At 40.2% G+C, this 13,953-nt stretch overlaps 1 protein-coding gene across 4 annotated transcripts in view; it reads left to right on the top strand.

Annotated features, from left to right (window-relative positions):
- The first annotated feature begins 200 nt into the window (after positions 1 to 200).
- LOC131507339 (large ribosomal subunit protein uL15-like) overlaps positions 201 to 13,953 on the top strand; it is a 62,012-nt gene continuing 48,259 nt past the window's right edge. Inside the window, exons 1-3 of one of the 4 annotated variants that reach the window (XR_009259453.1) lie at positions 201 to 639; positions 3,230 to 3,318; positions 11,280 to 11,365. The gene's annotated coding sequence lies outside the window, so the exon portion shown is untranslated. The remainder of the gene's footprint in view (positions 640 to 3,229; positions 3,319 to 11,279; positions 11,366 to 13,953) is intronic. The other 3 variants (XR_009259452.1, XM_058721938.1, XM_058721939.1) reach the window with 3 other exon arrangements.

Here is a 13,953-nt window from a genome sequence, read left to right as displayed (position 1 = left end):
TTCTCGCTGACTGACGGCAAGCTCTGGCCAATCCGCTTTCGGAGAGGCGGTTCGCCGGCCACGGCCCTTGATCTCAACCAATCATAGATTCCAACGGGAACGAGCCTCTCCGCAACTACAATTTGGTTTGGCTGACTTTTAGCAGCGCTCGGTTGAGCGACATCGACTTGGGCCAGTAGGACTCGCACTGACATCCCGCCCTCCCGAAGGCCTTGACACTCGGGCCAATGAGGGGGCGCCTGGGCGTTGGGTGGGATCCGGAGATGGGTAAGTCCGCCAGCTGGTCGAGGAGGGGTGCGTGTCTCTTGTGGCAAGGCAGCTGTAGTTGTGACAACTGGAAACCGAGAACGAATGCCAACAGTTTGTCTGGGCAAGGAGGCTTGAAAGGCATCTGGTTATACTGCTATTCTTTGGAAAACTCACAGAGCAATGTTCTTCATGACTGAACAGGCGTCTTGTGATCCCTTGGGAATGTCGATTCATTCATTTGACAAGTATTTCCATGTTTATGGAGGACCTTTTGTTTGCCAAGCACTGTGCTAGGCATTGGCGCTACAATCCTGACACAAGTAGACATGATTTCTGCCTTCACAGAATTTACAGTCTAATGAGGAAAAGGAAAAACAACAACAACAACAGGTAAACAAGCAAATAAAACAATAATCACGTCAAGGACGGAAATAGAAAAGTGTGGATATAGAGAATAAATACGAGGTTGATATTAGATAGGGTTGTTATAGGAGAACTTTATAAGAAGCCATCTAAACAGAGACTTGAAGGGTGAGAAGGAAATCAATCAACCAAGGAATCTGAAAAGTGATGATTGTTCTGGGCAGAGAAGAGAGCAGCACAAAGATGTGAGGTCCTACAGTTTGACGTTTTGGAAGAACAGAAAGAAGGCCAGTGTGGCTCTAGGAAGAGGGAGGGGGAGAGCAGCATGACATGAGTTGGGTGATATAGCCAGAGGCCGGACCATGCACCTTAGAGTTGTCATTACATTTTCAATTTACTGGGATTCTATTGAGGCCTTTTAAGCAGGAAGTAAAAGGATCTAGTTTAGACTTTACATCACTTTCCTTAATGTGTAGAGAACAAGCAGAATAGGCTATTGGGGAAACTGTTTAGGAGACCGTTTCAGATGAGATTCATCTGGCTTACACTATGGTGATATCACTGAAGGTAGAGAAAAGCAGAGAGATCGGAGATTTCAAAGGTAAACTATTAGCTTGTTTTGACATATCAGGTATCCTGCTCCTGGGCAATTGTTCTGAATCCAGTTCATTGAATACTCTGTTTACAGAGTGATTCATTGGTGGCCCACAAATTCTAGTAATGACATTGAGGATTATTATGTTGGGCCGAAATTCACTTTTCATGGGCTTCCTGGAATTTTCTTTCTTTTGTTAACTTTTTAACAGAAAGTACACACATTCCAAGCTGTGTATACAATTCTATGAATTTTCACAATCTGAGCACAACTTGGTATGCTATCCAACAAAGATAAAAGAAGAGAACATTATTAACATGCAGGGACCCTATCATACTGCCTTCCAGTCATTGTCTATCCTGCCAACAACATAGACTTAGTTTTGCCTGTCTTTGTACTTGACATATATAATCATAAAGTTTGCACTCTCTTGTGCTTGGCTTCTTTATTAAACTTTATATTTATGAGATTCTTCCATATTATTGCATGTAGTTGTAGATTATTCATTTTATGCCATTCTGTGAATATACCACAATTGATGAATTCATTCTTTTGACAGATGTTAGGGTAGTTTCCAGTTTGGAGCTATTACAGATAGCACTACTATGTACATTCTAGTGCATGTCTTTTGATGATGGCCTTTTATGGCGATGGAGCATTTTGGTGGCTGAGGTTTAATTTTTTTTTAATGTTTATTTTTGAGAGAGAGAGAGAGAGAGTGCGCATGGATGCACGAGAGGCAGGAAGGGGAGGGGCAGAGAGAGGGGGACAGGATCCAAAGCGGGCTCTGCGCTGAAAACAGTGAGCCCAATGCAAGGCTCAAACTCAGGAACGGTGAGATCATGACCTGAGCCGAAGTCCACCGCTAAACTGACTGAGCCACCCAGGTGCCCCAGGGGTGGCCGAGGTTTAAATACAAAGAAGTTATTTTTGACTGTTCAGCAATAAACGTAGTATCATGTATTGCAATATCTCAAACATTTGGACCAGATAATGAAAGACTTCACACTCACAAATGTGAACATTTTGGGCAACAACAAGAACTGTTGACTTGGGAAATTTTAAGTTTGGAAGTCTAAAACGTTTTGAATTTGCTTGGCTTTTTGACCTTCTTTTTAAGCTCTTGCAGACTGCATGCCCAGGATTTGAGAACATCATGACTTTGCTATATCCTTTTTACTGTAATACTCTATAATCCACAGTCATGTGATAAACAAGATCAGTTAGGCTGCCCTGAAGAATATGCATATGTTTGATGTTATTGCAGTCCTTGGAATTACATTTGAAAACCATACCATTCCATATCTTACCACAATTGATAACAAATAAAGCCAGTAGTTCCTTTGAATTATAAACTTCTGCTGTTTGAATCTCTGAAGCATAGCTAAATGTAGTACAAATGTACATGTACTCGGCATGAGGGATCATTTCATAATGTCCAAAAGAATCAAGTTGAGTTCCTTTGTATTTCACTTTATATTTTAAAGAAGTGAACTGGTTGATAGTAGCAACTATCAGGAAATTAGACCCAAGATGGGTCATGAGGCTTTGGGTAAGTGGGTGGCAAGGGGGCTTATAAAATATCAAGTGAGGACAGATGAGTCTTGAGTAAGCCTTTTGAGATTTGGGCTAATGAACCACCAACGTGGAACTGTTAAAAGGTAAACTGATACATATTAAGCATTTTAAGAGTTTATTTGAGCAAAAATCAATTGGAATTGTGGAGCTCTGGACAAGAAGTGGTTAGGAGTGTTCCAGCAATAGGAGCTAGAGACAAGATTTTATAGATAAGAGAGGAAAGCAAAGCAAGAAAATTATTTGGCTCTAGCTTAAGCAACTACTTTACTTGGGGGAGTTTAATTTGCACTTTGTGATTGGTTGTCCTTAGGTTTTTATTTGTTAACCTTCAGCCAGTACAGACTTAAGTTTTGATTTGCTAGAGTTGCTAAGGAATTAAAACCACCTCAATCAGAAAAACAAAACAAAACAACTTTTTTTTCCTTGTAATTTATCTTTTGCCAGTTTAATTTTTAGGTTCCCCAGCCAGAGAACCTAGGACAGTAAAGGGAAAACACTATTCTTCTCCTACTTCAGAATCAGCAATTTTTCAGGTAAGTATCTGTATGCTACTTTTGGCCTCATGCCTAAAAGGGGCCAGGAGTACTGGGATGTATTTTTCCACAGTGCAGCCTGTTCAATCCAGAATTGCTAGCCCAGATGTCCCTTCTCTGTATCACCAGAATGATATCCAAAACACTGACATAAAGAATTTTTAAGTTTTGTCTTTGGACCCAATTAAAACTTGCAGCAATGATTTTATTTTGTAATAAAATGTAACTGTTGCTTTTTTTTCCCCATGTGTAATTTATCTCCACAGATATGGAATAAGTAAGTTTCATCTAGTACCAGTTGTATCGAGGGGTGCCTGGGTGGCTCAGTCAGTTAAGCGTCCAACTTTGGCTCAGATCATGATCTTGTGTTTCGTGACTGATCTTGTGTTTCGTGAGTTCGAGCCCCACGTCCGGCTCTGTGCTAACAGCTCAGAGCCTGGAGCCTGCTTTGGATTCTGGGTCTCCCTCCCTCTCTGCCCCTTCCCTGCTCACACTCTTTCTCTCTCTCTCAAAAATAAATAAACATTTAAAAATTTTTAAATTAAAAATAGTACCAGTGGTATAGAGATTTGAATTATCTTTCTATTTCCACCTCTGACTTTTCTATTGACCTTATTTAAGTATTTAATTTCACTATGCATCTTTCTTATAAAGGGCTGTTATGAGGAAAAGTATATTTTATAAATGTAAGAAAGCTTATAAGCAAAATTGTACTTTATTATTTCAATCACAAAAGCTCAGAATCAAGGAAATGAAATCTGGTAGTCATTAGCACCATTTGCCAAGTATTTCCTGCTCTCCACCACCTAGGCAGCTTCTGGCCCCTAAGTAGGTGATGCTATGGGAAGCTGGGGTACCTGTGACTAGTCCAGGTCAATGAATATTTAAGTGGAGGTGATGGTGTTTCTTAGTTGGAACATTTGATATTCTTCTGCAAGACCCTCCAGGGCCACTTCTGTCTGTCTTTGCCACCAACACTATTCTAGATCATGTCTGCTCCTTCAAGCTGGATCCCTGAGTGACTATGAAGAGCATAATTCTGCTCCATGATGGCCAAAGAGCATGAGCATGATATAAACCTTCATCATTTTAAGCCACTGATATTATTGTTACTGCATCTGGAGCTAATTGAACGTATCAGCCTATCCCAACTGATACAGATAGCAGCTCTGATTTAAAATCATTTGGTTCTGTTTTTCTTGGGCAATTTTTAGTGTTAAGCTTTTCAATAACTATTTGTGAAATTCCTGCTGTACATCAAGTACTATGTATGTTAGGTTTATACCAAGGACTGAACAATGTGAACATGATCTCTCCTCTTATGAAAATTGGGAGGAAGGAGAGTAGACAGTACACATGCACCTAAGTATAATGAATGCTACAATTAGAAAGTATGTCGTTTTCTAAATATTATCCTAGGACTCTTGTGGCTCACATTCTCCTTTCTGTCTCTGTCTCTCTTTTAAGTTAGGAATTATTCAGTTGCTGAATGTTATACAAGTCTACCTAGAAAGAATAAGAAAGAAAAAACAAATTTCTGACTCCTGAGAGGTGTTTTGGAATCAAAGAAAATGTACCTTGCTTAGGTCTGGAGCCTGGACTCCAACATTGCTTTTGACTAGTGTGTGGCCTCAGATAAGTAGCTAACTTCACTGTGCCTCTGTTTAATCAGATATAAAATAACACTAAATATAACCTTTCCTGGCAAATTTACATAATTGCTGCACGAATTAAATTAGGTAGACAATGTAAGTGTCCCATAAAAATAAACACTGTTATTACTCTGAAGATTTTACAGTGCATTGGAGGAGTCTATAAACAGCTAGGCTAGATAATAATAATAATAATAATAATAATAATGAAAACGCTTGGTCCACCTATTAAGCAACATATAAACAAAGTAATATGACACCCTTCTAGCTGTGGGAAATGGTACAGAATAACACAGTGAAAATTATAACTTCAAGAATCTAAAACTCAGTGTTTACTGGTAAGTAACATCTGCTAATGTACTGTTATTCAGATATGCCTGAAACAGGCCAAAAATCCCCTTGTAATCTTCATAAAGAATATTCAATACATTTCTTGTCAGTGGCATGGACTGAATGTGAAAATAACCAGCTTTATACAAGTGGATAAACAGAAAAATGCACGCAGTATTAAGAAAAACTGCCATTGTCTTCAAAATCTGTAATCAGAAGTGTGTATGCCTATAACCTATAGAAATGGTATCTAATTTTCTAAGCTCATTCCTCTTTTCTGAGTCTCATTTAGATTAAAGTTCAGAATCTCAAGGTAACATTGTAATAGATGATGAAAGGCACACTTGTCACTGGTTGTCAGGCAACCAAAAGCATGAGTTATTGGCATGAACAAACACACCTCCTTACTTGCTACAGAGTGGGTGTAGGTGCTGACCTGCTCTTCTATTGGTCAGTTTCTCTACCAATAGCAGAAAGGAAAGTATTCTTTTTTCAGCTCATTAGCATACCCTGGGAAAGTACCCAACTGTGTTTCTTTCTCTGGCAGTGTTAAATATAGACTTTAAAACCAGGGTTAGCATTACCTCTTAAAAAGTTACTTTGGCTTTGGGTGATCTAGATTTTATATACAAAGACCCTCCAGAAGAAGTTTTTAAAACTCAAATAAGCTAAGAGCATATAATGGTTATGCTATAGAAAGAAAGCAAAAGACATTTGTTTTCTTGAAGATGCTTTAATATAAAGAAAATAGGAATTGACACTCCAGCTCCCAGGTTGAAACCAGGAAAGCTCTCCCCAGGTCACAAAGAAAAACAAAAATGGGGTTCCCTATCCCTACCTTTGCATAGACCAGGGAACAGTCAGGAAGATGGGACCTGGGAAGAGAGCAGAGTTACAGCACAGGAATAAAAAGAAGGGGATGAAGAGAGGGACATCAGCCTGCTCACATGAGGGACTACCATATGACTGAAAATGTGACTCAATGAAAACAGTAAGGAAACAGATGCTTAATGCTCTTTGGTGATAAACTGTAGATAACAGCATAATGCAAGGTTACATAATATTTTCTACCTGTTCTCTCTTTCCCTGATTGCTCCCTCCTCCTAACTAATCCTACACCATTGATATGTATTTTTATCTAATTGTGGTTTTCACAAAGCTTCAGTAGCTCCCCATTGCCAGTAGGGGGAAAAATCCTGAGCTTCTAAGGCTGGTATTTAGGCCTTCCTTCCTCAAACTTATGACCCACTAATTCCCTAAGTGGACCCTTAGTCCACCCAAACACATCATTTTCTAAACCTGCCATGAACAATCTTGCCTCCTTGCTTCCTTGCCTTTTTTATTTAAAGGGCAAACCTTTTCTCCTCCTAGTTTTCTTAAATCTTCAGAACTGGGAGGATTAAAGTGAAGATTTGCCATGTGATTATTGATTGCTGTGCTCTTATTGAAGGACCGATATAGAGTATCACTTCCTGCTACAAACAAAAATAATAACTGCTAACTGTATTAGGGCTCTCCAAAGAAACAGAACCAATAAGGTGCATGTGTGTGCTATGTATGTGTGTGTATGTGGTGTGTGTGGGGAGGGAGCGAGAGAGAGAGAGAGAGAGAGAAGGAGAGAGAGAGATTGAGATTTAAGAAACTGGCTCACCATATGAGGGCTGGCAAGTCCAAATCTGAAGGGAGGGAGCAGACCATGGATATATTTGAAGGAAAAGTATTCAAGGCAGAAGAAAAGGCAAGTACAGAGGTCCTGCAGCAGAGTGCAGAGACCCAGGGAAGAAATAATCTTGTAGCACAAGTCCCAGGGCAGTCTGGAGGCAGAATTCCTGCTTCCTTAGGTGATGTCAGTCTTTTTTTTCTTAAGACCTTTAACTGATTGGATGAGGCCCACCCACCTTATGGAGAAGAATCTGCTTTACTCAGTCTACCAATTAAATGTTAATCCCATCTATAAGTACCTCCGCAGAGACATCTAGACAGATGTTTGGTCAAATATCTGGGTACCCTGGCCAAGCCAAACTGACATAAAATTAACCATCACACTAATACGTATAAATGTTTATTCTGTCCAGGCACTGTTTTAAATACTTTACATGTATTAACTCACTTAATCTTAACAACCCCATGAAGTAGGGTTACTATTATCATCCCCATTTTACAGATGAGGCACAGAGAGATTAAATAACTTGCCTGAGATCATATAGCTTATAAATGACAGTGCTGGAACTTGAACCCTGGCAACATAGTTCCAAAGTGTGTTCGTTTTTTGTTTTGTTTTGTTTTGTTTTTAAATCTTTATTTATTTTTGAGAGAGAAAGAAACAGAGTGCGAGCAGGGGAGGGACAGAAAGAGAGGGAGACACAGAATCCAAAGCAGGCTCCAGGCTCTGAGTGATCAGCATAGAGCCAGTGTGGGGCTCGAACCCACGAAACGTGAGTTCATGACCTGAACCAAAGTCATACACTTAACCCACTGAGCCACCCAGGCACCGGAACAGCTTGTTCTTAACTACTGTGGGATTTTCCTGTCAAGGAAAAGAAAGTGAAAGCTGAACTCATTGATGCCTTATCTGTTCTTCCCACTTTCCCCATAGACATCTTTGTTTCTCTACCATTAACATCATCTGTTAGATGTCAACTTTTTCCAGGACACTTAGGTATGTCCACACAACAGCCCTTTGATGTAAGTAATATTGTCCCTACTTTACAGGTAAGTAAAATTTGAGGCACTGAGAGGCAAGTGGCTTGCCCTAGGTCACACAATATCGAGTGGAATAGCTGGGATTTGAACCCTCAGTCTTCAAATCATATCACCTTCCCACACTGTCTGTTTATAGTTCATCGATATGTTAAATATGTTCCTACTCATCTCTGTTTTGAAATCTTTAAATTGTTTTATCAAAAATTGGCTTTGCAGATTACTCAACACAAATTAGTTTTTTGTTTTGACATGCTCCACAAGTGAAATACACTGTACCTATGAACATAAATTTCTGACTACTTCATGCACTAGGAAAGAACATAGATTACAGCTAAAGTAAATGGAAAGAAAAGGGAATAAAAGCATTTTCTGTTTCACCAGGTACAGATTATATAGTATCATCCACTGGGGGCCTTCTGTGTTTAGAGAAAGTACAAGGGGAGAACACATCACTTTGAGGGACCGAAGTGGGAGAAAATGAGCAGTTAAAGCAGAATATAAATTGAATCTGAGGGAGGAATTTACCCAAGACTAGCCAGCTGGCACGGGCTTTGACTGGGAAGGAAAACAGAAAACAGAAATCATCCATTTTGTAGTGTTGGCTTGCTTCCCTGGAATTAGGTAAATTTACTTTCCATCTGCTTTTAAGCAACTGATGTAGAAAGTTCTATTCCAAAAGGAGGTTGATTTCCTAACAGGGCCCATGAGAAGGCAGAGCAACCTGCAGGTTTACTGTAGATAAGAATCATCATAGAGTGGTGTTGCCAACCGAGGACCTTTCGCCTTTGTGTTTTTTTATTTGTTTGTTTGTTTTTTTAAAGTAGGCTTCCTTGGGAGCCTGGGTGGCTCAGTCGGTAAAGCAAGCATAAAGTATCCGACTTGGGCTCAAGTCATGATCTCATGGTTTCTGAGTTCAAGCCCTGCATCTGGCTCTGTGCTGACAGCTTGGAGCCCGGAGCCTGCTTCAGATTTTGTGTCTCCCTCTCTCTTTGCCTCTCCCCCGCTCATGCTCTGTCTCTGTCTCTGTCTCTCTGTCTCTCTCTCTCTCTTACTCAAAAATAAATAAACATTAAACTTAAACATTAAAAAAACCTTATAAAGTAGGCTTCATGCCCAGCATGGAGCCCATCGCGGGGCTCAAGAGTTCAAGACTTGGGGGCACCCAGGTGGCTCAATTAGTTAAGCATCTGACTCTTGATTTCAGCTCAGATCATGATCTTATGGTTCATGGGATCAAGCCCTGTATGGGAGATGTGTCTTGGGGTTCTCTACCTGTCTCTCTGCCCCTCCCCTGCTTGTTTTCTCTCTCTGTCTCTCTTTCTCTCTCTCTCATCTCCAAATAAATAAATAAACTTAAAAGAGAGAGAGAGAGAGAGATCAAGACCTGAATGCTTAACCAACTGAGCCACCTCAGTTGGATAGCTTTGGAAGGAAAAGGCCCAGAAATCTTTTTGCCTGACTGGAAGTCAATGTGATCAGGATTTTAGAGCTGAGAGGTATCATTGAATTTATTTCCTCCTCGTCCTCTCCCCTTCATTTTTCAGAGAATTAAATGCAAACTCTGAGAGGTGATAGGAGTATTCTCAAACTCACAGAGCTACTATAACTACAGACTGGAAGTAATTATAGGCCAAATTTCCAGCATCCCTGTCAAGTACTAATTGAATCTCTTCATATCATATGCAATCATAACTCCTATGAACAGGCAACAAAGTCAGAGATTCTAGCAAGGACATGCCAATCGGCAGAAAAGTTTTGCAAAATTAGATGTGTTTCTTCTGCAATACCTGTAGGAAAGACACCAAGACTATATGTAGGATTAACTCTGGGCAATTTTGTGAAGGAAGCAAAATGTAAATTCAGTGACCTCATACTTGCCTCTTCTGAGAGGCTGTGTAATATAGTGGTGGAGAGTAAGACTCTGGAGATACCCAGCCTGTTTGCATTCTGGTTCTACCATTTATGAACTGTGACTTTAGGCTAGTTTCTTAACCTTCCTATGCTTAGTTTCCTCATGTGTAAATGGAGATGGTAGTATTTCTCAAATCATTCTTTCTGGGGGAATTAAATAAACTAACATGTGCAAAGTCTCTAGAGTCATTCTTGACTTAAAATTTTTTTTTAATGCTTATTTATTTTCGAGTGAAAGAGAGAGACAGAGCATGAGCAAGAGGGGCAGAGAGAGAGGGAGACAGAATCTGAACCAGGCTCCAGGCTCTGAGCTGTCAAAACAGAGCCTGACACGGGGCTCAAACTCATAAACCATAGATCATAACCTGAGCCAAATTTGGACGCTTAACTGACTGAGCCACCCAGGCATCCCCATTCTTGACTTTAGATAACCTAGTAAATGTCAGGAATTTGTATTATTCCCTGCCATTGCCTAAAACACCTTATCTTATTCTGGGCTTGCTTGTCTCTGGCATTGTCCCCTGCTCACAGAATGTCTCTGTTCTTCCTCCTCTTCCCCTTTAAAACTCTCTCTCCTTATTTGTTCAGTAAATGGCTGTTCACTCACTCAAATAATACTTATGTAGTGCATCCCCCTACGTACCAGAAACTTCGGAGAGCTGAAGATACAGCAGTGAATGAAACAGACAAAATTTCTGTCTTCATGGAACATACACTCTAGAAAAAGGCACAGAAGAGAAAAGTAATATATTCTTTGCTTTCTGTAACAATGAATGGTCTATAGAAAAAATAATAATGAATAATGGGATAGAGCAGGGAAAATGTGTATTTCAGGTGCGAAAGCCAGGGAAAACCCTCTTAGAGCCAGAGGTACTTGGGAGCAGAAACCACAATAGAAGGGAGGGAACAGACCCTGCATGTATTTGAAGAAAAAGTATTCCAGGTAGAGGAATGGACAAGAACAAAGACCTTGCAGCAGAGTGACAGGGAAGCCAACATGACAGGCGCATAGTTAATGAATGAAATTAAGCAGGAATGAGGCTGGAGAAAGGCTGGAATCTGTAAGGCATTATACACCAAGATAAGAAATTTGGATGTTATTCTCATAAATGAGAAGACCCAAGGAAAGAGAGCAGAGGAGTGTCAGGAATGTGTTTGTGATTGAAAGGGATACTCATGTTGCTGTGCAGAGAATAAACTGAAGGGGCATCAGGAGTAGCAACAAAGAAACTAGGTAGAAAATTCTTGAGGTGGAGCTGAAGAAGAATCAAGAGTTTCACCTTGGGGATGTTAAATTTCTGACACCCAGTAAACATACAATGAAGATTTTGCTTAGGCACTTAAATGTATTACCTGTTGTTCTAGGGAGCTGTCGAGTTGAGAGACACAAATTTTGGAGTCATCGGTCTGTGCATGGAACTGAAAGCCATCAGGATGAGATCACCTAAGGAGTAAGTAAAGATGGAGAAGAGAGGAGCTGGAGGCCAAAGCATGTGATTTTGCAGAATGTAGAAGTTGGAAAAAGAAAGATGATTGAGCAAGGAGACCAAGAAGGAATAGCAATGAGAGGCACCTGGGTGGCTCAGTCAGTTAAGAGTCGGTCTCTTGATCTTTTCTGAGGTCATGATTTCACAGTTTGGGAGCCCAAGACCCATGTTGGGCTCTGCGCTGGCAGTACAGAGCCTGCTTGAGATTCTCTCTCTCTCTTTCTTTCTCTTTCTGCCCCTCTCCCACTTGCACATGTGTGTTCTCTCTCTCTCAAAAAAAAATAATAAAATAAAATAAACAATAAATAAACTTAAAAAAATTTTTTTTAAAAAGGAGTAGCAATGAAGTCGGAGGGAAACCAATAGAAAGCAAGAGAAAGGCAATAAAGAAAATTTCAAGAAGGGAGGTGTAAGCAGCTCTTTCAAATGTAGTTAGTGATTAAATGAGATGAGGCCTTTGGTATGCAACAATAGATAAATAATAGATATGCCTAAGCCCAAAGTCAAGAGACAGAAGTACACTCTGCATCACATAAGTATGTGCATGACTGTAGTGTATATTACCTGAATTTAACTGTAGGTTAACTTTAAACTATTAAATGTAAGTTGCTCTTTCGTTGTTGGTGGCTTCTGACATTTTACATCTGTTTCCTAGTTGCCAACCAATTCTATCTTTATGATAGCTTATCTCCAATTCTTCTCTTCCTGGACTCACATGCTGTTGCACTACCAAGGGCAGAGCCTATTTCTTGACCCTTGAATCTGGGCTGGCCTGTGACTGCTTTGACCAATAAAATACAAGGAAGCAACAGTCTCAATTCCCAGGCCTTTAGAAGACTGACAGCTTGTACGTCCTGCCTCTTGGAAGTCTGCCATCAGGTAAAGAAGTACATTAATCAGAGACTACTCTGCTGCCAGAAAACAGGTTTTTGGTATATCTTGCAGATAACGGATCACTTTCATATGTTTTGTAGAGTTCATATGTCTGCATTTTCAATTTTTTTAAGATAGTAGATGCAAGATTTTGTTTATCCTTTCATCAGTTGATGGACATTTAGGTTGTTTCCACTTTGGGGCTATTATAAAGAATGCCACTACGAATGTTCGTGTGCAAGTTTTTATGTGGATTCGTGTTTTCATTATTTTGAATATACACCTACAAGTAAAAGTGCCAGGCTATATTGTATGGTAGCTACTGCACATCTTTGAGTCTCTTTCCCTAAGATAATTTTTTTTTTTTTTTGACATCTGAATCTGTGACACAAAATTTAGAGGACCAGACTTCCCTGGAAAATACAAGTCATCCATCTATTCAGAACACTGCATGTTGGGGGACCGCAAACATAGAATTCCACGATTGGAAAGCTCATACCTATCATAGAAAACATAAAAACAAAAAACAAAACAAAACAAAAACCAGAAAGGAAGCTAGGAATAGAAAATGTGGGTCCAGGGGAGCCTGGGTGGCTCAGTCGATTAAGCCTCCAACTTCGACTCAGGTCATGATCTCAGTGTTCGTGAGTTAGAGCCCTGCATCGAGCTCTGGGCTGACAGCTCAGAGCCTGGAGCCTGCTTCAGATTCTGTCTCCCTCTGTCTCTGCCCCTCCCCCACCTCTTAAAAATACAATAAAACATAAAAAAATTTAAAAAAAAAGAAAATGTGGGTCCACCTCTCTGGAAGCAGAAAAGAAAATAGAAGTGAAAATTACCTAAATACTTCGGTTCTCACTTTGCGGCATGGTTTCTGTTGCTTTCCTCAGCAGCTCTTCTGGCCTGTTACACCCCTCGGTGTTCGCTATTCTTGACTCTCTTGACTCTACTTCACACATCGTGTGGCACAGAACAGTGGGGCTGTTGTAAAAATCTCAGATCTACTGAAGCCTTTTAAGTGTTGGTGCAGAAAGAGCTCAACCTGATTAGCTCTAGGGGAATGCTTTTAAAAATTCCAAATTCCTAGGGCAGGTAACCACAGGCTTTCCCCTCCAGGGTTTCTTTATCTTACCACTGGTCTCCTTGATCTTTTCTTAAAGCCTTTTTTCTCAACTCCCTTCATTTCCTTCACATTTATCTTCACTTGTTCCATCTTCTGCCCCAGTAGAAACTGAAGGACTAATGCTGACAGCTGTAGCAGGAGACGTCTGGACTTTTGTGTCACTTTCTATCTTCTGCCGTATCTTTTAGATATGAACTTACCTCAGTTCAGTTATATTGAGCAAATGTTTGTGGAGCAACTCCTGTGCCGGACACTTGCTACAGTGGAGCCTGAAGACACTGAAATGAATAGTTTCTGCTTCTAGTATTTCACAATTTTGGCAGTCTCCATTCCATTCATTTATGTTGTGACTCTAGCTGCTTAAAGTTTCTCTATACGCTTAGAATAGCTTGCACAGAGATAGTAGTTACAGGTGTGGGAAGTAAACTGAATTGATAATCAACCTGGAATCTGTTTTCTTCCTTCCACCCCTCTTCCATCCAATCTGTGTCTGATACAATAAGAATTATATATTTGGTCTTTGCCCCCAGTTCCTGACACAGAGTTCCTAAATCCCTTG

This window comes from Neofelis nebulosa, chromosome 3 (assembly GCF_028018385.1).
Source record: "Neofelis nebulosa isolate mNeoNeb1 chromosome 3, mNeoNeb1.pri, whole genome shotgun sequence".
Lineage (NCBI taxonomy): Eukaryota > Metazoa > Chordata > Mammalia > Carnivora > Felidae > Neofelis > Neofelis nebulosa.
This window is presented reverse-complemented; position numbering and strand designations above follow the sequence as displayed.